The sequence below is a fragment of the Equus asinus genome, chromosome 18 (assembly GCF_041296235.1).
Source record: "Equus asinus isolate D_3611 breed Donkey chromosome 18, EquAss-T2T_v2, whole genome shotgun sequence".
NCBI classification, from domain to species: Eukaryota; Metazoa; Chordata; class Mammalia; order Perissodactyla; family Equidae; genus Equus; species Equus asinus.
The window spans coordinates 32198303-32218156 of NC_091807.1; positions in this window are offsets into that span (position 1 = coordinate 32198303).

The window sequence follows — 19854 nt, forward strand, 5'->3', positions numbered from 1 at the left end:
AGCACCGAATGAGGCATTTTTTTTTAAGCTGTTCTCTTTCACTATAAGAACAAGAGATTTATTCACACTAGCATCTCAGACTGGGAGTTAGATCGCAGGACCCTCCCAGAGTAAGCATAGAGAAGTTTGCCCTGGTCCCCTTTCAGATGACACAAGTTCATGCTGTCACCTGGGATGATCCTGCTGGTCCTTCCCTGCTTGTGGTCCTCCTTTCCTCCTTCCCTCTCTCCACACACCCCTGGGTGAGCGAATCCATCCCCACGGGGGAACATAGCACCTTAGTGGTGATGGCTCTCTGTTGAGCTCCAGCCTAATGCATCCAACTCCTCCTCCACTTGGAGCACAGATGTCTCCAAGCTCTAATGTCCAAAGCGGCTTTATTGCTTCCTGCCTACTCCCCACCCTCATCCCTCCTTGTCTTCCACATTTCAGAAAATGGTGTCATGGGCCACCCACCGCTGATCCAGCCAGAAGCATCACCTCACCCTCAGTGTGCCAGCAAGTTCTGTCCATGCCATGTCAAGACTCCATCCCAAATCTATTTCCCCTCCCCCTCCCCAAGACTCTTGTCTCCCACCACTGTTCTCTTTATTTTTCACACTTGCCTTCCCATCCATGCCATATTCTGCAGCCAGAGTGACGGCTTCTCAAATGAGCTCATTTCACTTTCCTGCTAAAAACCTTCTGGTGGTTTCCCAGTGCACTTAGGGTGAAACCTACGCTTCTGAGGCCCTGAATGAGCCCAACCCCGCCTACTTCTCCACCTCATCTCAGGCCACTTCTTGTGCATTAGTTTTGAGCTACGCTTCATGCTTAGCTCCTTCTTGCCTCAGGGCCTTTGCGCTTGCAGTGCCCTCTGCCTGAACTGCTCTTCCACCTGAGCTTCCCATGGCAAGCCCCTCCAAATCCCACAGGTCGCAGCGGACATGGCTCTTCTGCAGAGACCCCCGTGCAGACCTCTTTACTAAAAGCAGGTCATTACTCTACAGTGGTCCCCTACTTCAGCCCCACTATTGTTTCCTTCAGAAAGCACAGTTTGTAATTACTTTTGTCTGTTTCATTTTTTATTGCAGTACAACAACTAGTAAAGTGCACTAACTTTAAGTGTATAGCTTGATGACTTTTTACATATCTATACCCCAGTCACTATGACCCAGATCAAGAAAGAACATTATTACAATCCCAGATTTCCCTGTATCCTTTCCGAGTCAATCCGCTCAGTGCCTTTCTTCTCTGTTTCTGGAGATAAGCGCTGTTCTGAGTTCTCTCCACTATTGATTGATTTTGCCTGCCCTTGAACGTCGTAGAAATGTGTCCTCTGTTGTATGTGGCTTCTTTCCCTCAACAGGATGATTTAAGATTCATCATGTAGCAGTTTGTAAAATAATTTGTTCTTTTTCTTTTTTCTAATGACTGTGTAATATTCCATTGTGTAATTAGAATACAGCTTATTAATTCATTCTCTTCTGGTGGACATTTGGGCTGTTTCTAATTTGTGGTTACTATGAATAAAAGTGTACATGCCTTTTGGTGGACATCAGAATTCATGTCTGTTGCTGGGTATATATCTGAATATGGAATTTCTGGGTCATAGAGTGAGCATACATTTTGTTTTCACAGATTATATCAATAGTGTTGTTTCTATTTTTCCTTTTGATTTTTGCCTTCCCTAGTAGAAGTAAGCTCCATGAGGGCAAGGACCTGTTGATCCTGTCTACCTTTAAAATTCTAACATCTGGCACAGTGCCTGGCACATTTTTAAGCACTCAGCTAATATTTATTGAACGAACAAGTATCATATTCCGTTCCTTCAGTTTCTGTTTCCTCATTACACCTATAAGTTTTGATTCCTTACATCTCGGACTTGTCATGTCTCTTCCTGGTGTCTTTTAAGCATCAGCTCTCATTAAGTGTCACGTTCTCTTTGTGGTACTGAAAAGTCCAGAGAGAATCTGAGGAAGCAGCCCACCTTTTCCAGTCAGACCCGGATGGTTGTGAGAAGACACACAGTGGTCCTTGGGCTTGTGACCACCACAGGCCAATCAAGTATGGCTGAGGGTTATAATCACGTGGTCAACCTGTGCCCACCTCTGTGCTGGACCTTGTTGAACTGAGCCTGTATCAGGCATTGTAACATTCGTCCTGACCAACACATGTATGTACTTGTCCTAACATAAAGTTGATGCTCAGTCAACAAACTACTATGATGTATTACCATTATTACTACCACCGCTACTATTGACATCATAGTTCATAATTGACACTCATCATGTTAGACCATCAAATATTCCTTTAAGAGGCAACCACAGTTTGCGAACATCAGTCTCTAATTTCTACATGCCCGATGTTGTGTGGAATATGTGGATTATGAAATATAAAATGCTTAATAAAAGGACGCTGTGAACCGCTTTATGCGGTAAGCAAGAATGCATCATTCAAAAGGTAAATGCATTCTAATTTCTTTTAGGAAAGAGGTAGGGTCACTCATATGAAAAGTCATCACTTTATGCCTGAATATCCACCTGTAATGGACAGACTCTTAGGTTGGCCCCCATGATTCCTGCATCCTGGTGTTCACACCCTGGTTTGATCACCCCCTCTTGAGTGTGGGCAGGACCTGTGACTTGCTCCTAACAAGTAAAATATGCTAAAGATGACAGGATATATGGGATTGGGATTACATGTATATGATTACATGATTACGTTGCATAAAACTGTATCATCCATCTTGCTGGAGTCCCTCTCTCCCTTGCTGGTTTGAAGAAGCAAATAACCATGTTGGGGACCATCACATAGCAAGGAACTCTAGGAGCCAAGGCAGTCTCCAGCCTGCAAGGACCTCCAGCAGACGCCTTCAATGAAATAAGCCCCTGAGTTCTACAACCACAGGGAACTAAAGTCTGCCAACAGCTATGTGAACTTGGAAGTGGATCCTTCCCCAGTCAAGCCTCAGCTGAGGCCACAGTCCCAGCCAACATCTTCATGGCAGCCTTGTAAGACCCTGAGGCAGAGGACCCAGCAAAATTGTGCCCAGGCTCCTGACCTACAGAAACTGTGATGATCAATGTGTGTTGTTTTAAGTCATTGCGTTTGTGGTAATATTGTGCCACAGCAATAGATTGCTAATATGTCACCCATTTTGTCATTCATTTAAGTAGCATCTGCTAAGAGCATACTGCCAAACATAACACTGGGCACTGGACATACGAAGTTAGTTATCAATCAACCGAAATATGACCAGCTTGAAAGCCATCCTCCATTCTATGTTCAGTTGTTTTAGAGACACCAAAACAATGACTCAGAGACAATCTGAGATAGCAGAGTACTGGTACCATTTACCTTATTTAATGTTTTCTCCGTAAACTATTTCCGTTTAGACAAGATTAAATGTTCATGGCAAAACAAACTTATTTTGTACTGCTATGGCACTTAACTGAATTATCATATTTTAATAAAATTATCAATGTCTCAAAGTTTCTGAAAGAAGTTTCAAAAATGTCGCATCACTGAAGGACAGGCATAGGGGCAAATGAGGCTCGCTAAACATATATCACTATAGGAAATTATGTTGTCCATCAAGTCTGGGGTCAATGTCGAAGGCAATCTTCTAAAGAGTTGAGTTGGGGAGATAAGAAATATTATTGTCTTTTTATGATATAAACTATTCTGGATATGAATATTAAATTAATATCTCTGGTTATGTGCACTGTATACTGTGGTTAAATTATTCTGTTATTCTGTATTTCTGTGGTTAAATAATTGGAACTGTCTTGTTTTTAAGCAACTGTGGATTTTGTGGTTACATTATATTGTCTAGTACTGTTTTAACAGCTATGTTTGTATGTATTTGTGTGTGTATATTTGTAGGTGATTTTCACACAATTACAGGTCATTGTAACTAAGCCACAGAAATCTATGAAACTAGCCTGTATGTGGGAATCCCTCACAAGTCACTCTCACTTCTGCTTTAAACCTTGCTGTATGAATCACAACCACTAGTAGAAACTTGAAATAGTTTCCAAGTCTTATAAACGAAGAGTAAATCCTTATTATTAATTTTTAGAGATAATTTCCACGACAGAAATTGTAGAATGGAAATCTCTTCCTTTACAGAAAGTGTAAATTTTAACTCTTCTTCATTAATTCTGATATTTTTAGTTCATTCATAAGAACAAATTTTTCTAGGAAACTAACAAGTACAGTTCCATTATCTTGAACTTTATTATTTTTCCAAATCCAAAACTTTTTATCAGATTGTAAATTACTGATTTTGTTTGTTCTTATGTTCTCTTGTTATATGTTTCGCAGTTTTTAATTCCATAAAAGTACAGTTTCCCCTAAAAACAAATAAAACTATACAAATGACGCATTTTTGTATGTAAGAAAGTAGGTTGTTAAGACTGGCAAGTCAGTGGATAGGTTACAAGATCTCAAGGACTTTGCAGCCAAAGGTTGCTATTTTAACTCTGGGTCTATTATAACCAAAGCAGTGTTTAATCCTTAATCATAGCCATTTGTCAGCCAAATAGGTGCTCCGCTGTTCTCCAATTAAAATAGGATATGTAACTCAAAATCTGTCCATGCCCATTTCTGTATTTTTATTTCTCTTGATAGGGTTTGTTAGTTTGTTGTTCAAAAGACAACTAAAAATTATTTTCCCAAGATTATTTAACGTTAATGAGGAATCAGTCACATACTCTGCTGGTAAAGTATAAACTGGAATCTTTAATAAAACTTTGATAAATAATTTAACAATAAGAACGAAGAAGATAAAATATTTGATCCTCTATGACTTCCTCTTCCAGGAATTTATGATATGGGATTCATCAGAAGTATGCATAAAGATACACGTACAAAGTTGTCCATCACAGAGTGTCTCGTTATAGTATAAAAATAGAAGTTGACAGCATAAGAATATGTTAATTGTTAGTGCCCTTGAGTGGATTCCATCTCCTAGTGAGCCTGTGGAACCCAGAGTGGAACCCTGTCTGGTCTCTTTGCACCATTCTCTCATCTTCCAGCACTATATCTGACAATGCTCTGCTGCTATTTACAGGATTTTCATGGCCAATATTTTTGGAATTGTGTGGCCAGGTCCTTTCCCCTAGTCTGTCTTAGTCTAGAAGCCCTCTTGAAACCTGTCCACCATGGGTGACGCTGCTGTTATTTGAAATCCCCATGGCATGGCTTTTAGCATCACAGCAACACACAACCACACAACCACAATAGTAGGACAACGACAGATGGGTGGTGTGTTTCCCTAATTGGGAAAGGAACCCCAGCTGTGATGGAGAGAGCACTGAATCTTAACCATTAGACCACCAGGGCTGGCTATGTCCATTATAGAAAATACTTAAATGAATTGTGAAATCTCCATACAATAGAATATTATGTAACTATCAAAGCAAGATTTTTAAAAATTATATAACATAAAACATTTTAATATCAAGAGAAAATGTAGAATCCAAAACTCTATTATTAAAATAGGTATCTGTGGCATAAATATGGAAATGAAATACAGTGGCATGTTAATCATGTTTGCTTCTGATTGGAAAGATCACTGGAGAAAATATTTGCAAATCATATATCTGATAAATGGTTAATATCCAAAATATATAAAGGACTCATACAACTCAATAGCAAAAAAACAAACAATCCAATTAAAAGATGGGCAGAGGATCTGAATAAACATTTTTCCACAGAAGAAATACCAATGGCCTATAGGTACATTAAAAAGTGCTCAACATCATTACTCATCAGGGAAACGCAAATCAAAATCATGATGAGATACCTCACACCTGTTAGAATGGCTATTATCAAAAAGACAAGAAATAACAAGTGTTGGTGAGGATGTAGAGAAAAGAGGATCCTTGTGCACTGTTGGTAGGAATGTACGTTGGCACAGCCACTATGGAAAACAGTATGGAGGTTCCTCAAAAAGTCAAATGTAGAAATACCATATGATCCAGAATTCCACTTCTGGGTGTTTAACCAAAGGAAATGAAACACTAACTCAAAAAGACATATGCACCCCCATGTTTGTTGCAGCATTATTCACAATAGCCAAGACATGGAACAACCTAAGTGTCCATTGATGGATGAATGGATAAAGAAAACAAACAAACAAACAAACATATACAGATATATATACAATGAAATATTATTCAGTCATTTTAATAAAAGGAAATTCTGCCATTGAGTTTGTGCCATGGTTCTTCAGTAAACCTTCAGAGTCACCTTAGTGTAGTTGTAGATTTACTGTGAAGAATCAGGGTACGGCCAATGTCTATACCTGGGATAAAATAGCAAGTGCAGTGCAGCCTTCTCTGAGCTATACTCTTCTCAGAGACTATTGTATTGGTGCTAGAATAATTTCAAAAGCAAAGAGTGTTTTTTAAGATGAAAAAGCAGCTTATAAAAAGAGGTCATAAGTGACAACCAAAAAACTATAGGTCCCTTGGGGGGCTTTAGAAATACTGGGGAAAGATAGAGGATGTCTTTCCATCACGTGGTATGGGAGCTCTAGTGAATCTTATTCGTATGTTAAAGGAAAGAGTTACCTCTGCAGTTGGAAAACTTGGAGAAAGCTGGGTCACCTAGTGGAAGACACATGCCCAAGACTGGTAATCATTACACCTGTCCATTCATATTTCTAGTTCTCTTCCTTCGGGACACACGGAAGGATTGCCATCCTTGACATTGGGCATAGCCATGTGACTAGCTAATGATACATGACTAGTAACTTGTTTCACTTCTGGTCACAAGTGTGTTTTCTTCCTCCAGTCAAGATGACAAATCTCAACCCAGACAGTGGAGGCTTTCTCAGCCTGAAGCCCTGAGTAGGGACAACATGGAGCAGAGCCTCTTGCTCACCCAAGATAGACATGGATCCTAAGTTCACGTGCTCTGCTTCAGTGGCCTGGGGTTTGCAGGTTTGGTTCCCGGGCACAGACCTAGAATGGCTCATCAAGCCATGTTGTGGCAGCATCCCACATAAAATAGAGGAAGATTCGCACAGATGTTAGCTCAGCAACAATCTTCCTCAAGCAAAAAGAGGAAGATTGGCAACAGATTTTAGCTCAGAGCCAATCTTCCCCACACACAAAAAAAGAGTTAAGAAATGTTTTATATTTTGAATCATTGTAACTTAATAAATCCAAGGAGTCATAAAATTTCATAGTATCTCAGAAAATGCAAATTAACCTTTACAAATGTTTGAAAGTCCTTTAACTAATAGAAAGTTTTAAAATAATATGCCTATCAACAAATGACACCACATTTATTGAAAGGAGAATTTGTCTCTCTTTTCATTAATATGTTAAAGGCATCTGTTAGTCAGAACTTGGGGAAATTGCTGATTTTAGGGCCGAGGCAGGGAAAGTACAAAGGGTACCTAAGCATCTTGGAATAACAAAAGATAGGGAAGTATTTACATACATGCATACATACATACATAAAAGATAAGGGCATACCAAAGAAACAAGGAGCAAACCTAAAAGAGCTCTTGATGGCTACATTTAATACAGTTTGAGAAACAAAATAAATAACGTTTTTTGGATTATAACCCAAAGTTATCTATGAGTCTCCACTGATATCAATAAATGATTGAATAAATAAGTAAATGAAGGAGAAGGAACAAACCTTCCTTACAGGAGAATATCAAGTAATATATGGAGATACTTCCCTTCCGGGAGACAGAGCTCAATTGCCCTCTCCTCCATCCCACACTGAGTGTGGACTAGATTTAGTAACTTGCTTCCAAAGAGCAGAGGTTGGAAAGGGGAAATATTAACTTTACAATGGAGAAACCTAACAAAAACTACTTTAACCAAGTGTTGAAGGTTAAAATCACCCACGATGTCCTGTGGCTATCATGTGCCTCTTAATACAATGTGATGAGAAGGACACTGAGCTTCTGTCCCATTGTTTCCAAAATCCTATAACCCCCATGAAGAAAACAACATGTGAAACCAGATTGGGGTGATTCTATAGGATTCTACTGGACAGTACTCCTTAAGACTTCCAAGGTCATGAAAAACAAGGAAAGACTGAGAAACTGTCACAGACCAGAGGAAGCTAGAAAGACATGACCATTAAATGTAGGGTGGTGCCCTGGATGGGCTCTTGGAACAGAAAGAAGACGTTAACGGAAATACTGGTGCGATCCAAATAAGATCTTGATATACCCATGTTGATTTCTTCATTGTGACACATATATCATAGTAATATAAGATGGTAACAACTCGGGAAACTGGGTAAAGGGTATGTAAGAACTCTCTGAGCTATCTTTAAAACTTTTGCAAAATTTAAATTTATGCCAAATTTAAAAGTTTATTTTTAAAAAGGATCTGTTAAATGGACTCATTCGACTTCCAGATTTATTGTACTATCATATTCACCATGTATTACTCATTTTATTTCTTTGTGTAACCAGTTGGTCACCAAAATGGCAGCTTTTGGGCCTTGCTCCCCGCCACCTGTTCAGGGGAAAGAGTTGAAAGCGAAGAAACCAGAGTGGTGCATTTAATACACAATGACTGAGCATAAAAGCTTGCATTCAAACTACAGAATCAATTGTAAAGCTATATTATAATGACTTTAAAGAGACCTTTAATCGGTGCACTGATGTCTGGAGAACTTAATTGTATGTGAATACAAAGCAATTAAGACAAAAGTAATATGGCTTTCTATGGCCTAGACAGGATACTCTCATTTTTATGTTTAATTGGTGTACAAGTAAATTTCCCTAGTAAGTAGACTCTATTCAATGAGAAAATAAATTTAGAATATTGTGTAAAACTAGGAATGAAAGCTATAACAAAGAATTCAAAAGTGACTTGGAAATAAAAGAAACCTGTGCCCTTGAAAATTTCAGATGCAAATTATGATTTCCTCTCTTCCACCTGATTTTGAAGAGCATCAAGATTAACACCTAAATCTTTTTAGATACCTACTAATTTCCTAATACTTTCTATCATGTTTACATATTATTCTGTCCATGTCAACACCTAATGCACTGCTTGGTACCTGAAATATTAATAGCATAATAAATAAGTAATCATTTTAAAATTTAAAAATAATTTGAAATGTCAATTGTTTTTTTATCTGTGAACACTAGTGCCCAAGCGGGTAAATGAAAAGGAATTTTTTCCTCTTGTCTAAATATGAAAGCTCTCTGAATTCTACTCAAAATTTAGAATGTACCATTATGATGCAAATAATAAACTTGAATTGTAAGTAAGGGAAAACAAATAAAAGTTGCATATCTTTATCATTATGACATTCACCTCTCAATCAGGATTTCATCCCATTCTTCAAGGTCTCTTTCTAATGGTACCTCCTTCCTCATGACTTATCTGATCTTTTTCCAGTCTCCATCCAAGGAGAAAAACAAACCACCTTTAAGGTTTCTTCACACAACTTTTATTTCTCTTACGGCATGCACTATTTCTATCACGGTCATATTATATGTACATGACTCCATTATTGGACTGGACGTTTCCTGAAGTTCAAGTCCACTTTTAGGGCATCTTCAGCACTCCTGGACCTGGAAGATTCACCATAATGCTTGTGGGATGAATGAGTGAACAAATGCCAACGCTTGTTGGAACCCAGGACTTTGAGCACAGCACCCTTGGCGTCTGTTACATCGGAAAGTGATTTTGAACTTCAGTATCATTTCTCTACCACCAAAATAACTTTTCTGGAAAACATCTAACAAGCCACGATAAGAAACATCCTGCTACTGCTGGATCTACCTGCCTGAATTATCTCAGCCTAAAGTTATCCGATCTTGCTTTTGCTAGTGAGGCGTGTCAATAAAGTCAAACGCAAGTGTGTGCTTTGGTTTGGAGGCCCAGCTGATGACAGCTGTGCTGAGTTGATTTAATGGGCTCTGTGCAGATAAAGGCAAGGATTGGCAACATTAGAAGTGTCTTCACAGGTGAGAAGACAAAGATCGCTGACGTGCCTGTTTCTCATAGCCCAGGTCCCCGACCAGGGCCTGGAGGCACATCAAAGGCCACACCTTGCCTTCCTTTCATGCTCTTCGGCTGGCTTCTCTCGCTCACTGATTGCACTTCTCCTGAGCTCCTCACGTTGAACAATGGGGCTATTATGCTTCTGGGAGAAGAAGGATAATCACCTCAAAGGCCAGGTGCCAGTGGCAAGTTTCCTTGTGTCCAATTTCTGTGTGGTAAATGCTCAGCCTCTGTTTTTCTTTTTTCTTTTTGTTAAGCCTTTACTGACACGCTGCCAGAAACTGTCCCTGAGCCCCAGGGTCAGCACAGGGCATCTAGTTTTGTTTTGAACTTGGGTTCCCTTGTTTTCACTCTCTCCCACCCCAGTGTCTGATAACATTTCTATCTCTTTATCAGTGCTAATAAGCAATGGTGAACCAGCTTCAGTAAAGAGTGAGTTGAACCCTAAGAGTTTCCATTTCTCCAACGAGACCCAAATTGCTTTTATCACTGATGGGCTTGGACGAAGTGAGAGTGATTACAAGAAGTGAGGATGGGGGTGGAGCTTTTTACCTCCAGTGACACATCTGAAAACTCCCCGTGGCCTTCTCCATTAGCTCAACCAAGATTTATCAAGGAAATACAAACAATCACAAGTGAACGGTATTAAATCCTGGCTACAGAGTGGCAGGTCTTACCTGGGGCACAGGTGTCTGCTATAAAATGCTTACTTAGAGAGGACAACATGCCTCCAAATGCTTTTATTTGTAGTTGATGCCAACAATCATAACTAGTATTTAAAAAATACCTTCTATACGCCAGACGTTGTCTTAAGCACATTACATATATTATCTCATGAGTTTCCTACGACAACCTTAACAAGGTAATGCTGTTAATTCCATTTTATAGAAGAAGATCTGGAAGCTTGACAAGATTAACATCACAATGTTCCAAAGCTAAGAAGTGGCAGCAGCTGGGTCTGTTTTATACCAAAGCTCAAACTCTCAACCACTCTGCGACAATGGAAAACTCCTACTTTCACTGGGCTGTTTAAGGAGAACTAGGTAGTAATACACTTCAGAAGAGAATGCACATTGATTAGGTTCCAGGTATTCTTGCCATGTCTACACTGCGTGCACTTGATTGCTTTACTTGTCTGGTTGAGCCTGAAAAACCTGAGCTGTTGGGCTCTCCACCATTTTGTTGTGTATTTCGAGCAATTAAAGAACTTTGCTAGCCAATAGCATTAGCCTGCAGGTTGCTAGACACGGTCAGTAGCTGACTGGTTTCCTTTAGCTAGTCCTTGAGATCTAGTGTATAGGATTGCCTGGCCTTCATTATTGACAAAGCAAGACCATATGAACATGTGAAGGCACCCATCCCCACATTCAAACACCATCTTTACTTGCTATATAGGATCATCTCCAGGCCCAGATGATCATTTTGTTTTGCTGAAAGCTAAGTGTCTAGATGCATTTTTGTGTTCAACTCTGGTAAGCAGCTGGAGTCCCCCCGTTACGGAAGATCTATAGTTTAGCTCAAATGCTCTTTCTGTGAATTATGGAAAGGAGAATAGATGCATTCCCAGGAACTCTTCCAACTTCCATGGTTTGAGAAGGGTGAGGATGAGAGATGTGGGCCCATGAGCAGCAGACTAAGATCTGCTCTGGCTCCTTCTAATCTCCTATTTCTGCTAAAATAGTGATGGGTTATGTGTCTCCCTGCCACTCCATGGGTGTTGTTGCTTCCGTATCCTTGGACCCAGACAGAGGACTTGGCTCTTCTTAGCCCCCTTCTCTCTCTCTCTTTCTCACCACACACACAAACACACATACCTGTCTCTCAGCAATAGTCTCTCTTTCTCACATACATTCACACACAAACACATGCACAATTGGGCACACATTCACCACATTTCTCTTTCTAACAAATACTCCCTCTCTTTCTCACAAACACACACACATCCATACAGACACACCTGCTCACATCTCTCTTTCAGACACATATTCAGGCTCTTTCTCTCTCTCTCTCTCTCACACACACTCCTCAAACACTTACACTAACAAAACCTTTATATACAATAGATATTATTTTGGGAGAAGTTGAAGGCTATTTCATATCATGCTTTAGATACTTAAAATTAAATATTAGATTTTTGTTCATGAAAGTCCCAGGTATTTTGGGATGTTCGTCACCATGCTCTCCCTCTTTCCCTTTCTGCTTTCTTCTCCTTCCCATTCTTCTTCACATCCCTAAGTTCCCATTCATATCCAGGAAAAAACAGTTTAGGGATCTCTTTGTCTTCTGCTTCCAGGGTCTCATCTTCTATTCATAATAGCTTTAGGAAGTAGGAAGTTTTATTTATATTCACATTTTAAAAAAAGGACTCCCACAATTGTGAAGCTTAGTATTTCTATACCAAATAGTTCTCCCCCAAACTTGATAATTAGCATTAATTAATTATGAATTCAAATTTGTAGAATATTCTAGAAAAAATAAGTGGTTCTTTCTTATATCAAAGAATCTTCAATGATCTCTCAGCTTGACTTATGCTGATCAGGCCAATCAGTATTATGTTCTCAGCTATGACATTAGCCCTAAATAAATTAAAGGATATTCAGTTAGTAACTTACAAAAAAATTATAAATCCTCTAATAATCCTTTCAGTCACTTTTCATTATTGGGCAGTTATTTCAAGTGAGTTCCTCTCCATTTCAGCTAGGACCATTGTTATTGAAGAAGATATATCGAAATAGTAATCATATCATGGCAAGTGCTATCTAAGACTAGTGAGAAAAAATGTAGTACACTGGTTGAACACGGGCTGGGCTGTCAAGCAAATTAAAGTGTGCCTTCTGGCTCGGTCACTTATTACCGCTTCAAGCTGAATCGTGTCCCCCAAAAGATGTTCTGTCAGTCAGAGTTCTCTAGAAAAACAGATCCGAGAGATACATACACAAGGAGACTTACTGCGAGGAATTGGTTCACACAATTATGGAGGCTAAGAAGTCCCACACTCTGCCATCTGCAAGCTGGAGACCCAGGAAAACAAGTGGTATGATTCAGTTTGAATCCAAAGGCCTGAGAACCAGCAAAGCTGATGATGTAAACCCCAGTCCAAGGACAGAAGAAGATGAGATGAGATGTCCCAGCTCAAGCAGTGAGGCGGGAAAACAGGGAGCAAATTCCTACTTTCTCCACCTTTTGCTCTATTCAAGCCCTCAATAGATTGAATAGTGACCACCCATGTGGGGAGGGCCATGGACTTCACTGAGTCCGCTGATTCAAATGCTAATCTCATCTGGAAACACCCTCACAGACATGCTCTAAAACAAGGATCAATCTGGGCGCCCAGTGGACCACTTAAACTGACACATAAAATTAACCATCATAAGTATGTTGAAGTCCTAACCCCCAACACCTGTGAATGTGTCCGTATTTGGAGATAGGATCTTTGCAGAGGTAATCAAGTTAAGATGAGGTCATTAGGGTAAGCCCTAATTCAATATAATGGGCGCCCTTATAAGAAGAGAGAAATTTGGACACAGGCACACACACAGAGGAGAACGCCACGTGAACACAGAGAGGAAGCCCGTGTGACTACAGGGGCAGAGATTGGCGTGAAAGAGCACCGAGCCATGGAGCAGCAAGAACTGACAGTCACTCCCAGAAGCTAAAAAGAGGCAAGAAAAGATTCTACCAAGAGTCTCGAAGTGAGCCTGGACCTGCTGACACCCTAATTTCAGACATATGACCTCCGCAACTGTGAGAGAATAAATTTCTGTTGTTTTCAGTCACCCAGTTGGTGGTACTTTGTGGTACCATGATATTCAGTTTGTGCCATGGTGCAGCAGCCCCAGGAAACTCATCCAGTGCCCTTGGACCGGTTTCTGACCCTGCTAAACCTCAGAATCTCCATCTGTGTGAAAACCAAAAGTAATATTGATAATAGTACTTCCTCCTTGAGTTTATTATGAGGACTTGATGAGCAGATGTATGTCAAGTTCTGTGCACAGTCTCTGGCACATGTTAGATGCTCAATAGATGCTGATTTGGTTAACAAATGTCAACTATTGTCAGACACAAATAGCTGTGGTCTCTGCACTCCAGGTGCCTATAATTTTAGGTCTCTGATTCATTAACCCAAGTATTTCAGTCATTTCTACAGAATGTCTATCTTAAGATTTCTAACTATACAACTGATTATGATTATGGACCTGTTGGTTTAATGCCACAAACCTTTAATAAGACTTTCCATTAATAGCTAAAGAAACAATTGAATTGTAAGGAATGAGGCATTAACCTTTTGCCATTGGCCGTTACCTTGATATCTTCTTCAAAAGCACTACTGCTCCATGCCACCCAGAAGCTTAAGCGGAATCTCCCTCAATCAGTAAGACCTGTCTTCCCCCTTGAGCCTCGTAAGATCTGCTGCCCCCCTGTTTCTTTGGATCTTGTAACCATGGAGATTGACTTTTGCCTTGCTGCTGGTCAAAACTTGCTCTGACAATACCAGGCTAACATATTTAATTGATACAACATTGTGTGTCCTTCCCCAGACTTCTAGTTCCCTATGATTTCTTAGTTTTATAAAGTAAACATGTAATATTTTAATAATTGAAAAAAATCAATAAGTTCTTTTTAATACTCCGTTCTACTGTCAAGTTGAATAGAAACTGATAGAAAGAAAAATTTAATGGAAAAACCATGCGGTTTTGTTTCCATTGTATATTTGTAGGAATATAGTATCAAGCCACAAAAACACTATGTCCAAAATGTGTTTCTATGAGCCTCAATTTCTTTGCTTGAAAATCATGGTAACAAGGAGCTAGCTCTCAATCCTCTTGTGGAGACTAGATATCATATAAGTTCCTATTGCCAGATCTGAGAGGAAGTAAGTTCCCAACCTATCACTTTTTCTCCCTTTACATCTGTCCTGACTTTTAGATCAATGGCCACGAATGCAAGAGAAAACACAGTACCAATCTCGTAGGTAATGTCATCTGAACTTTTTTTTAAATTGAATCCTGTGGAAGACAGCTTCCGAAATGTCTCCCAGTGACCCCTGCCTTCTGGTATTCACACTCTACTCTTATCCTCTTCCCTTGAGTGTGGGCTGGATCTGGGACATGCTGCTAATAAGTGAAATACAGCCAAAGTGATGGCTGTTCAGTCTGGTATTAGGTTACAGAAAGATGGTGCCTTCCATCTTGTGCTCCCTCTCTTTCTCATTCTGCCAGAAGCCAGCTGCCATCTTGTGAGTTGCCAGATGGAGAAGGAACAGAGGCTGGCCCGCCACCTAGCATGTGAGTGAGCTTGGAAGTGGAGCCTTTTCTAACTGGGCCCAGCTGACACCTTGACTGCAACCTTGTGGGAGACCCTGAGCCAGAGGCACCCAGCTAAGCTGCTCCCAGATTTGTGACTTACAGACACTCTGAGATAATAAACACTGTTGTCTTAAGATGCTCAGTTTTGGTGTAATTTGTTACGTAGCGATAGATGTCTAAGGCAGACCAATGTATTTTCCTGCACTCATTCTCTACTGTTTTTACTATAACCCTTCCAGATGGTTATGACCAACAGTTATACTCCTTTTTAGTAAATACACACTTTCAAATAAAAGCAAGTCATTCTCTTCCTAATTTTCCCTTACTCCTGTGTTCTATGGGGGTCTAGCTAGGTGTTACATGCTGATAGGGGAGATGATACTTTCTCTCCCTCACAAATATCCCACACTGGTCCTCAACACCTCCCCCCTGCCACCGTCCCTCCCATAGAACCCACAACCCTGTGAAAGCTCTCCCACCAACTTCCCTGTCCCTCAGGATGAGACTGTGTGTGAAGGAACCAACATGGTGGCTTCTGCAGGTGCAGGAGGCCCCATCGTCAGACTGTGATGGCTTCTAGGAGAGGCCATATAAGTTAAGCAGGGCTGTGGTGCTGAATGACCAAAACTTTAAGCACAACATCAAGAGACGCCTGGAAAATGGCAGCAGACTGTTGGACGGGAGCAGCTGGAGAATTTGCTTTGCCAAACAAAACACTCATGCCAAAGCCCACTGATATTTTTAAACTCAAATCTCTCCCATGTCTGCAACTGGAAGGGAAAAAAACAACAACGTGGTTGTGCAAGAGCTACTGTCCCTATTGTCAAATATTTTATTCTTATGCAAATAAGGATAATAATTGTAAGTAATTTTGAAAAAGGCGGTCAAACTAAAGCAAATTCCAATGAGTATTTTGGTTTTATTGAATTAAAAATAATAAAAATACACATTTAGCTCAATTCATTGTCACATTTAAATCAAACAGTAACAATATCTATGATATCCCAAGAGGCAAAATTGCCAACTATTTATTCACGGAGTAATCTAGGTGAGTAAAAAGCAACTTTTTAGTTCAAGTCTTTTAGTTAGCTATTTTAAAGTACCCACTCAATAATACACAGAACCCCAAATCTTTCTGATTTGGTTGTTACTGTCACTTTGGACTCCAAGAGCATGTGTTCTCTTGCATGTTCTCCTTGGTAACAGCCACCCAGGGAGGTTCTGAGGGCATGTCCTCCCCAAATTTTCTCAGAACTTATGCTGTTTGTTTTCTTAATCTCCATGTCTGAGGACAGAACAGAATTGGGATGTAAGAAAAAAATCATCTGCAGAAAAATATTTCCCATAACTATTTCTACAATGTCATTACATTTAATGGACCAGCAAAAAGAAAATAAGAGTTACTTCTTTGCCTTCACCAAAGAGAGAAAAACAAGGAGAAAATAATGTCTCAACCTCCTGGCTGACCTTGGAAAACAGAAGTACACTGAAAAAGTTGAGACTCTCCTCTAAGGAATGAGGCCCAAGTTCAATGAAAAAAGGAATGAAAGCATCAACAACTGGGTGGTTAAAGAGAGGTAAAGAAAACAGAACTGTGGATGAGTTAGATGGAATAAATCACCTGCAAATATTAACCCATCAGCCAGGGTGTGCCTCCTTTTTGATCTGTCTCCTGATACTTTTTGAGGTGTTGAACTAGCCCATAGAAAGGGACTGGGGACAAGATGGCTTGGCTGTGGACTGTCTGCGTTCAGAATCCTGGACCTTGAGAACCTGGCCATGGTTGACTGATGTTCACACTGGTATCCATCAGAGTGTGGAGAGAGATGGGCTCCCTACCTTCCACCACTATGCCCATTGAGCGGGTAGGTACTCAATAAATGCTTGTGGAATGAATGAGTAATTGTCATCACTTAGTAATGAGTCCAGAAGATTTTTCAGTCTAGCTACAGAAAGGATTCCTACTCAAGAGGTGTAAAAATTGTATAAGAAGGTGAACCAGATCTCCTGCAGTTTTGAAATTGTTCTTTCTCTCCATGTGACTCCTTGTGAGTCAATCCTCAGAATAATATCAGGCACTTGGTCAGGTTCATAGGACAAGTCTTGCCATTTCTCTCTCATAACCCTTTACCTCACCCAAAACTCAACTTCTTTCTGTGTTACCTGTTTTCATATTTCTGAACCTTTTTTCTCACTTTTTAAAACTATCTTACTCATATAAAAAAAGTACATAGCCTCCAAAACGGTGTGTGTATGTGTGTGCATGCCTGTGTGGCTATTCACAGAAACATTGTTGTGGAGAAAGTACTAGAAGAAGATTCTGGAAACTTAAAATTTCACAAGCTGAAAAAGCATTTAGGAGTTTTAATATATTTCCAGTCTTTTACATAATAAAATACACACCATATACAGATACAATCTGTATATCGTTCAAGTCATTTAAAATTCTTCCTACATATTATTAGGAAAGGTAATTTCATCGGATACATTTCTTAAATCAATATGCTATAAAGTCTGAAGTGAGATCAATCCATTTAACGGTTGACATGTGGAAATGCTAGGGATGCGATGGGAAGGAGAGAGGACTTAGTATTTGTCATGTTTATACTAGTATCCTGCATATATGTATATGCAGCATTCCTGGCCCAGTTTCTCAGCTCCTCCAGAGTGAAGTTGGAGGTGGAGATGACGAATTCAAGACTTGTTCTCAAGTCTCAGAGGTGACCGCTTCTCCTCCCGTGCTGACAAATTCATCATTCTTTTCTAAGTTTACAAAGAAAATCAGGGGCGTGCAATGTGCTGGGAATAAGGTGTATAGTGTAATTTCTTATAAGAAAAATGTGTGTGTGTCATTTTACCAGAAAACGTAGGTATTGAGACAGAAATTTTTTAAAAGCACGTATTTGGCATCCTCATTACTAAATATTAAATATTATATTACAATCTAATAACTTAATTTAACATCATGCACTGGATGACCAATTTATTCCATTTAAATGAATGATAATATATAATGTCAAAGAGAGTTTTGGGGAGATGAGTCCCAAAACATCTGATTACACATGCACATACTTGAGTGTGTTTGCACACAATACAAATAATATACACTGTAAACATGTATAATTGTTTCACATCACAATCACACTGGATAGACCTGTATCGACATTTGCATCTACATCTGTACCCACGTCTGCACCCACACCCCCTTTCTCTCTTCTGGGCCCCATAACACCGTCTGTACTCCACTAGGTCTGTTTTCACCCTGTTATATCACAACTCCCCTTTTCTAATATTTGCCTTCTTCCCTCAACTGCTTGTTCTTTGAAGGCAGGAACTGTGATTTTTCTTTTTCACATTGAGTCCTCAATCATTAACATAGTACCTGGAATCTAATAAGGGTGGATCAAGTGTTTAGAAAAGGAACAAAGGATGATTGCAGGTTTATCAATAATCGAAAACTGATTTCACACAGGATTCAAGGTTTCAAAGGATGCCCTAATAGTATAACATTTTTAAACTGTTTGCCTTCAGAAAATAAGTATACTATGGCTCTGCCTGACTTTTTTTAATTCCCAAGGAAAACATCTTCCTTTCTATTAGAAAGTCCTTCCTACTTTAGTAATCTACTGCAATTGCCTTGCTCCCGTTATCTATTGCTGTGTGACAAATTCACTCAGAACTTAGTAGCTTAAAGCAACTATTTTGTTTTCCTCGCAGTTTTGGGAGTCAAGAATTCAGAAAGATCTTGACTGGATGATCCATTGAGGTCTCTGCTCCATGTGGTTTCAGCTGTGGGGTGACTGGGGCAGGGGGAGACACTCCCAGGATGCTCTCTTCACTCACACATCTAGCTCCTTGGTGTTTCCCTTCTCTCTCTGTGTCTCTCTGTCTCTTTTTCTGTCCCTGTCTCTGTCTCTGTCTCTCTCTCTCTGTGACATTTCATCCTTCAGAGCCTCTCCTTGTGGCTTGAGTTCCACACAGCATGCATGGCAGCCTTAGTCTGCAAATACTGGGATTTCTGATATGATGACTCAGGGTTCTAAGAGTAAGTTTTCTGAGAGACCAAGGCAGAAGCTTTCATGCATTTGTAACCTTGCATGAGAAATATGCCATGTCTCTTTCCCCATACTCTCTTGGCCAAGTAAGTCACAGAGCCCACTTTGACATCTAGGAACACATTCTCCATAAGAGACAGGTTACAGAATTTCTGGCCATCTTTAATCTGCCACAAGACTCATAAAGAAGACATAGAAATAAGCTCTCTCTTTAAAAACATGTGAGTATATTTGGTGGACTGGGGTTGGGCACAGAGAAAATGCTCTGTATATTTTTGTGGATTGACTGAATAGATGAATGAATGAAGGAAGGAAGTAGCAAGAATGTCTTCAGTGCTACAGTATGCCTGTTATTAACAGTCTTTATTTTAAATAGATAAATAGATTTAATCAGGCCAATATAAATATTATGTCCTAAACACTTAATGCATTTCCCCTTCCAGTTGGAAAAATGCAGCAATGGGAATATGTTTAACTGTGTCCAAACTTTTCATGCTATATACACAGAGTTTG